Genomic DNA, 9,370 nt, shown 5'->3' on the forward strand with positions numbered 1-9,370 from the left:
ATTATTATTATTATTATTATTATTATTTATTATTATTATTATTATTATTATTATTATTATTATTATTATTATTATTATTATTATCCTCCTCCTCCTCCTCCTCCTCCTCCTCCTTGAACGACACTGAAGCTACACCAGAAGTGCCCGCTTTTTTAGGGGTCTTATTTCCACCCGGCATAATTCCAGCTCACCGCCACCCCAGTAAGGCTAACTCGTGGCCGGCCGCGGTTCACGCCGTGGGTGATCGTGTTAGCCCTCGCGTTCAGGACCAAACGAAGCTAATGTTCAGCGTATCCTCTTTCACATCTGCCCACGTGAATATTGGCCAATTATATGAAGGATTAGTGAAGAGAAATGCAAATTAACATAAAGAAAGGACAAATATATGGCAGTAGATTTCTTGTCGCTTATGAGTCTGTACACTCTCTAAAATAGAGAATATGAGAAGAAATAAGAATAGAGGCAGAAAATTATGTGAAAATTAGACCAGTTACGTTGAGGAAGATTGAAAGAGGAATGCAAACTAATGTAGAGGAGAGACAAAACAGCAGTAAAGGAATAGGAGAAGAAATAATAAGAGGAAAATAAAAAAAATAAATAAATAAATAAGTATAGAAGATAAAGAGGTTTAAATGTTTCTTTTCTAGTCAGTTCTTTACGTATTTATCCATATGTCCTGTGGCCTGGTAAGGAGAAGAGCAGGTTTTTCACTCAGGTGCTTCACACAGTCTTCTTCCAACAAAGGAACAAAGAGTAAGGTACGGGCGGTTCGCTGGGTAAAGTCTGGGATTAACTTGCTGCCGAAGTCCTCAAGCTGATACTCGTGGGGAAAAAGTGCTACAAGAAAAGAATAGTAGTGGAAGTCACGTTGTGGGAGCTTTCACTTTTTCTTGTCTCTTTACTAAAATTGTATTTTGAGCTTTTCTCTTTTATGTTTTTTTTTTTTTTTTTTTTTTTGCATGAGTTTTCACAATTTTTTTTTTTTCTGGAGCTAAATAATTTATTGTTACAGAGCCAGAACTCAATAAGGATCTCTTCTTCCATATCCTTTGTAATCCGTGAGTGAAAAGAACCATAAGTCAACCAAAATCCTTTAATCAACTAACTCCCCCAAATGATTAACTTCGTTTCCATTTTCTTGAATTACCAGTCAAAAGACTACTATCCTTTCCTATTGAGCATCTCCTGTCATCCTCTTGCCGCCCGCTGCTGGTCCTGAGGGTGACTTAAGAAGGTAATAAGGCTGGTCTTATTGCTGTTCCTGGCCTAGTTAGTGGCGTCTCGCCTCGCCTTACCTTCCAGCTCACGGTCCTATCAACTCTCTAATCGCTGCGCGTCTGGTATCGTTCCCATAACAACCTTCCAGGCTGCAGGTCGAGGAGCGTAGCGGGACGGAGGTCAATGGGAGGTCAGGGGAAAGAGAAAGCTCGTAAGGATGTACTTCTTTAGCTTTTTTTTTTCTTTTCCGTTTTTTTTTTTCTTTTCTTTTTTTTGTCCGTAAAGTAAAAGCTTCACACAAGACTGATTCCTGAGGAAAGTTAGAATGATAATACGTTCACAGTTCGTATATTTATTTATCTATTTCCTTTTTTTTTTCACGGATTGCACTCTCAAACATTTCAGTATCTCTAATTCCAACTTCTTTTAACAAGTTTTGCAGGAAGTTGTCAAGACCTACAAAGTTCTTCTCATGATTTCAGTGAAAGTTAAAGCAGGATTCTACGCTATCAACAGCAGAATAGCACCCACGAGAATCTGAACATCATCTCTGCGCCCTTTAAAAATTGTCCTTATAAGAGACCCTTTTTCTGAGATACTCGACAAATCACGGCACTAGAATAACTACAAAGTAATGAGAAAAGAATAAAAAGAATATATTTTCCATAGATGCGTTAGTATTGCATTAAAAAGTAGCAGCTGAACAAAACCAAATGACTCTGAGTGGTTTGCGACTAAGAAAGGATGTGTCAAAAAAGGCATAGGTTAAGCTAAGAACACGAAAGTAAGCCTAACCCATACATGTAGATCAAGCTACATACGTTTTAGCTCTCGGGTAATTGCTGGAGGCCACGCGTCTAGCACGTGCTCATGTGAATCACCGCCACCACCACCACTGTAATTACTACGTACACCTGCTGTAGAAACCATGGCAACAGTGACCTCTAGTATATGTCTCTTCGTATCAATGATCAGCGGGGTCTTTATATAAAGGATACCTATTGTGTATTATTTACTATAGCCACCGTCAGTTATTCATCTGACTCCTCTATACGTTAATTAAAAGCTCCTTACTCCTCTTCCTCCTTGTCCTCCTACTGCCCTCGCTCCTCTTCACCAGTGATTAATTTCGTACTTTCACCATCAATAACATTAATTAATTACCGAGCAGCCAGCAGCCACAATAACAGCTTCAATAGGAGTACTCAAAGCTGCACTGGAAAATACACGGGAGGTCCCTCGCTTCCACGTCCCTTTATGCTTTATTATATAGCGTTAGAGCCCCTTGTTGTCCCCGAGTCTTCCAACTCAGTTCACGCGGGTGATTTTTGTGTTGTCTCTGCGCAAGTATGAGTAACTGGATTTGGGCATTGAGTTTGGTTTTGTTGTTGTTATTGTTGTTTGTCGTTTGTCAGTTGTTGTTCCTCATATTCATTTTCTCTTGCTTAATATTTTTTTTCTGGTTATTACGTTCATTGTTCCTCCTCCTCTTCCGTTTCCTCTTTCTCCTTCACCTCCTTCTCTTCCTCCTCTCGATTCAGATCAGACGAGACTAAACATTTTTCTTTAACAGAATTGATAATATTTGAAACTCTCCTGTAACACAATAGTAAATAGTGACACGGTAGAAATATTTATGCATAGGTTAGATAAGCACCTCGCATTAATCCCTCGAATAACGTACTTCGATCCTGAATTGGATTTTTTTTTTCTCTTTTTTTATAGTATTACATAGTTACATGTTTCTCTTTAAACTCTTCCTATCACATTCTATGACTGTTTCTCCCTCTGTGCCGCACGGTGCTTCCTCCCATTGCTGTCATTTTGCCTTTAAATCATAGAATTTTTAGTGGTAGTATGCTACACAGTCAGTCTCGTTAGTCCCAGTAAGGCTGTTGCTATATGTTCCTTCCTTTGTATTCATTTGTATTCCTCCTCCTCCGATACTTCCAATTCCTCAATGACTGAAATTAACTTAGATGCGATTCACTCGGAACCAAGAACAGTAGCAATAATAACTCGATACAAAGGCAGATTCCACGACAATTAGCGACCCAGACTGAACTCGACCTCTGACCTGGGCAGCTAATTGCCTTACTTGACGGTGCCTGAGTTTAAGTGGTTACCATGGCGACGCGTAAGCTAACAGCCACGCGGATGAGGGGAGGCTTCGGTGACTGGAGGGATGGTAATTATAACTTTGTCAGACATCTGTTGTTGCGTCAGTCAGCCAGGTGTCTTGCTAGATTCCTGTACTTATCTGATTGGAGTTTTGTTTCGCTTTTGCTATTTTATTATTGTCTTTTCTTTATTTTTCATTCAGCACACGTGTCACTACTACAAGTATTATGAATGTTATTACTATTATCACTATCCTTATATAAATGTTGTCACTATTATTATTACTATTAACGAAAATTATCATCACCATCACCATCACTATCATTGACACCACCTCCACCAACAACAACAACAACAGCAATAACATTTCAGTACCTCCCTATACGAGTATACTATCACCACCACCGCCACCATCACTATCACCACCACCACCACCATTACCACCTGATCCTCATCAACATAACACCTGTTCTCACCCTCCCTTCCCCCAACACATCCATTCTCACTTGTTCTCAATGTGCCCTTTAACTCCACACCTGTAGCAACACACACACACACACACACACACACACACACACACACACACACACACACACACACACACACACACACACACACACACTTAGCCACCTTTGTCCTGTTAGCTCTTTTCTCACCTTCATCTTCCTGAGCCCTTTAACTTTGACGTCAGAGGATGAAAGTGTGTAGCGTAGACTCATCACGAATCATCATCCACATTGTCTTCGCTCACAGGAGCGTAGGAGGTGAAAGTGAGAACAAAGGCACATTAATCCCATGTATCGTTAAAGTAAAAAAAATAATAATAATAAATAAATAAATAAATAAAACTACATGAATAATCTCTCTACACGTCACCTAAAAAGATATAAATATAGTTAGAATGCATTTTCTTTTAATTTTTTTCTTTCTTTCTTTCTTTCTTTCTTTCTTTCTTTCTTTCTCGTCCGTCTTCCTGTTTGATAGATCGCAGAGAAAGAGAAGAAGGCAGAGACGGAGGGGACTGAGAGAGGGGAAGGGAACAAGAAGGTGAAAAAGAAATTGAAAATGAAATTTGCCTCCCGAGAGAGAGAGAGAGAGAGAGAGAGAGAGAGAGAATACACGTGACGCCTTCATTATAGTATGATACAAGAAAACTGAGCAAAAAACGAGCAGTGTTTCCGAGTGTGTTGTATCGTGCGTCAGTGACGGAGGTGATGGCAATGGTTCCTGCAGGAGAGTTCTAGCGGCAGTGAAAGGGAAGGAAGAAGAACCCAGCATCTTTCTTTTCCGAATACTAGTGGGAGAAATACCAAGCAGAGAAAGCAAAAGCTGCAGATTCTTGAAAGGTGCTTTGTATATATGTGTGTGTGTGTGTGTGTGTGTGTGTGTGTGTGTGTTTATTGATTTACGTGAAAGATGATGCTATTGGCAGGAACATGAGAGGGAAACTCTGCCTCTCTATTCATGATGGTTTAAAAACGGAGGGTGCAGAAAGATTAAAGAGGAGGAGAAGGGGGAGGAGAACAACAACAACCAGAATAAAAACTAGAACAAGAACAAAAACAAGAATAATAACAAAAAGAAGTGAGTAGTAGAACAAGAAGATGAAAAATACCCGACGGGAAAAAAAGTATATATATACTCGTATATATATATATATATATATATATATATATATATATATATATATATATATATATATATATATATATATATATATATATATATATATATATATATATATAATATAAAGCACACTTTTTCAAATGCACAATAAAAGGATAAATAAACACATACTAATGCAAGACGGAAAGGAATGGTTTAGGCTACTAGATGCTTTTTTTTTTTTCTTTTTTCCTCTTTTTTTTTTTTTGTATTTTAATGTTTTTACATACGTAGCCTCGAATCTTCCACGTCCTTGCTTTGTAATGCTATGGACGGTCAAGGGAGCAAGTGACGAAAGGACGGGAAGGGAAGGAGAAAAAGCACAGAAGACTTGTTTTTGTCAATGTTGCAGAAAATGAAAGAGTGACAGGATGGTGCATACGACCTCGAGCGCGCGCGCGCGCGCGCACGAGAGAGAGAGAGAGAGAGAGAGAGAGAGAGAGAGAGAGAGAGAGAGAGAGAGAGAGAGAGAGAGTGTGTGTGTGTGTCAGCCAGCCAGCCAGCAAGCCAGCCAGCCAGCCAGCCAGTCAACTACTGTTCAGTCATTTATCCATTTAGCCAGTCAGCTAGCCAGCCACTCAGTCAACCATCCAATCAGTCATCTATCCGACCAGCCATCTATCCATCCAGCCAGTCACCAATCCATTTACTCATCCAGGCAACCAACCAATCAGCCATCTATTCAACCAGCCAGCCAATCAGCCATCTATCCAACCAAGCAGCTAATCAGCCATCCATCCAACCTGCCAGCCAGCCAACCAGACTAACAGAGAATCAGGCTGCTCGTTGGGACACCAGAAAGGAAAGATGAATCAGATCTGGAACACAGAAGCACCGCAGGTATAAGATCCAGAAGGTGACACAGTTCAGCCCGGGAATGGTATATGGTAAAAATTAAGCAAGACAAACGAGAACATTAAGAAGCCGTCACAGTTAAATCTCACTCATCTAAGGTTACAGTGAGGTCAGCCACTCCATAACGGCCTCCCTAGTAATCAGCCACTTAGATACCGTCACTCAACTTGATAGGTGTTCTAAGGTTCAAATTCCTTTTTAGGTTGCTTAGGTTCATGAAAGGAGTGCAGCTTGAAAGGTATCCGTAGGAAGGTGCTCCAGGGACTGCCACGTGTAAGCCTGGTCGCTTCTTGCAGCTTCCCTTATTTCTTATGTTCTTATGTTTAAGTTGCCGTGAGGTAAGAAAACTATGTACTGGGTTTGGGTTTGAGTATTGAATTTGGTTTGTTGTTGTTGTTGTTCCTCAATTTTATTCTTGCTTATTTTTTTCTGGCTATGATGTTCATTGTTCATTTTCTTGTGCTAGAAATGTGTTTTTTTTTTGACGAGGTAAATGGAAATTATCTTGTTTGGTGCATATCAACTGGGTACAGTGACGAGCTACTAGTGACAGGGTGGTGAGGACATAATATAATGTTACAGATTATGTGAAAGATACCGTACAGATCCCTACCGAGCGAAACAAAAATGCTGATGTCTTGCCGGTTTGAAAAAACGTAACTATATATATATATATATATATATATATATATATATATATATATATATATATATATATATATATATATATATATATATATATATATATATATATATAAACTCTCGCAGTCTTCATTAGTTTTACACTCCTGCAAGCGCCACCTGCTGATACCTCGCCTTTTAACCTGACAGGAGGACGGGTACCCTACTCGTTTTCATTATCTAGGCAGAAGAATAACTCTTTTATAGGACAGCAGAGACAGCGTTCTGGCAGTTGTTCACTCCTGTGTCATTGACCTGTTGTCTGGAGATCACCACGACAGAAGTTGTTGGCTTCCCTCTTGAAAATATCCCCGCCCCTGACTGGAGGAACTCAACTCACTATTAGGCCTAAGCGCCACTAGCCTCGAACACACCACCTGCGGCACTACACACCACTAAGCCTATCAGTACCATAAGCCTTACCGCTGTAGGAATGTTGCTTGTATAAATAGTACACAGATACATAGATAACGCAGAAGTTTTAACCAGGAAATACTTAGGGAGATGACGAAGGAGGAGGGAAGAAGGGAAAGTATAGGCTGGGACGAGGGGGAATCAAGACGGGGCTGGTCGTGGCGGGTCGTTGAGTTCACTGCTCCTCCCCTTAAACAGAAGCCGCGGTCTACTTCCCACCGAGCAGACGGGAGATAGGGAGGGAGGAGAGGGTGAGAGGTTTACCGTGACTCGTCTGCTGGTGGCGGCGGTGGCAGGCGGGGAGGGAACGACGAACCGAGAGCGAGAGTGAAGGAAGACAAGGTAGCGTTGCTGTCTCCTATGAATACCTAACGGGGAAGCTAAAATAGGGTGAGACATTGAAGAAAAACATAATCATTCCTCTATTTAATGCAATCAAAAACAAGTCTCAGTTGTAATTTCATTTAACTAAAGGCAATATATTAACCTTTACCTTACCTTACCTAACCTTGCCTTAACTTTAATCCATTGCGGTTGAAACTAGACACGCAAGTCAGGTAGATAAAGGTGGTAAGCGTACTTGGGTCGCATAGATGTTCGGGCAAGAGGAGGAAAGAAAATGTTATGAGTGCTAAGCGTCTGTGTTTTGGTGTTGTGTGGCTTGTTGAGTCAATGGGGGGAGGGAAGGGTGCCGCTGGGGACGTTTCTAGGGACGGCAAGAGGGGTTTTGAGGTCTTAGGATCTATATAAAAGTTATTGTGTTTCGTTTTGATAGTTAGACACGCTACAATGGGATTTAGGCCTTCCGCGTCATATTTCTCTCTCTCTCTCTCTCTCTCTCTCTCTCTCTCTCTCTCTCTCTCTCTCTCTCTCTCTCTCTCTCTCTCTCTCTCTCTCTCTCTCTCTCCGTCACACACACACACACACACACACACACACACACACACACACACAGAGCATAGTATATCACATTTAGCTCAGACTGCCAGCCTAGTTCTGTTATCACACACACACACACACACACACACACATAACATAGTATGTCACATTTAGCTCAGACTGCCAGCCTAGTTCTGTTATCACACACACACACACACACACACACACACACACACACACACACACACACACACACACACACACACACACACACTTCTAGATTAGACCTACCTTTAGGATTAATGTTAAATATTTCCCCAACCCCCTCTGTACATTTTCAGTTTGTTAACTGCCTAAATAATAAACCGTTTATTATTATTATTATTATTATTATTATTATTATTTACACACCAGGGTAAAAAGAGTGAACCATCACCCCACCCCAAAAAAAAGAAAAAAAAATCTCCCATTGATTTTACGACCAATGGCTTTTCCGTTTTACGTACATTTGAATCTTTTTAACCCCTGACTTTAATACACATTCCATCCCTTTCCCTCATCCCCCATCATTTCGCGGCTGACTTGACCTACTCCTCCCTGCAAAACATATCGGCATCGCAGTATTCATGGTCTGATGCACCACGTCAAAGGTTTGCATCTGATTACCGCCTCGCCTCGCTTTCTCTCGCTTTTGATCGGATTTACATCACCGTGAAAATCATCATCGCCTTTACCTCAGAGAGGAAAGAAGGGGGAAAGAAACGTTATAAAGCCTGTGGAGATTTAAGATAGTATGTCTTTTATTTTATTTTATTATGTTTTATTTATTATTCGTTATCTCTCTCTCTCTCTCTCTCTCTCTCTCTCTCTCTCTCTCTCTCTCTCTCTCTCTCTCTCTCTCTCTCTCTCTCTCTCTCTCTCTCTCTCTCTCTCTCTCTCTCTCTCTCTCTCTCTCTCTCTCTGTGTGTGTGTGTGTGTGTGTGTGTGTGTGTTAGGTCCGGACCTGGAAAAAATTACAAAGATTATTAATTAAAAAAAAAAAAAATCTCTAAACAACAATTTTAAATCATGAAAAGTTGAAGAAAATATTGATATAGAAGTATATGTCAGTCAATATTTTTCTGCTTTGTAAACTTTAAAAGCGAAATAATGATATACTCACCATTCCCATCAACACTAAAGCATATTTAACATATGCAGAAAAAATGCAAAGAATTTTGTGATTAAAAATTTTCTTTAAACTACAGATTTATAATGAAAAGTAAAAAAAAATAGATATTGATATAGAAAGTTTATATCAATCTAGTGTTTTCTCTTTTTTTTTTTTTGTTTCCTAACCTTTGTTTAAAAGTTAAATATTAAGGTTGAATCTTATTATCCATGTACTGTTCCTTTCACCCCCCCCCCAAAAAAAAAAAAAACACGCACAGTGTGTCTCCTGTGAGTAAGGAACATATCTATCATCAGATTAAAATTTTGAGGGTGAAGTTTTATTTTTTTTTTAAGCTGCTTATGTTTTCGGGTGAAACAGAACTAT

Source organism: Scylla paramamosain, chromosome 13 (assembly GCF_035594125.1).
Source record: "Scylla paramamosain isolate STU-SP2022 chromosome 13, ASM3559412v1, whole genome shotgun sequence".
NCBI classification, from domain to species: Eukaryota; Metazoa; Arthropoda; class Malacostraca; order Decapoda; family Portunidae; genus Scylla; species Scylla paramamosain.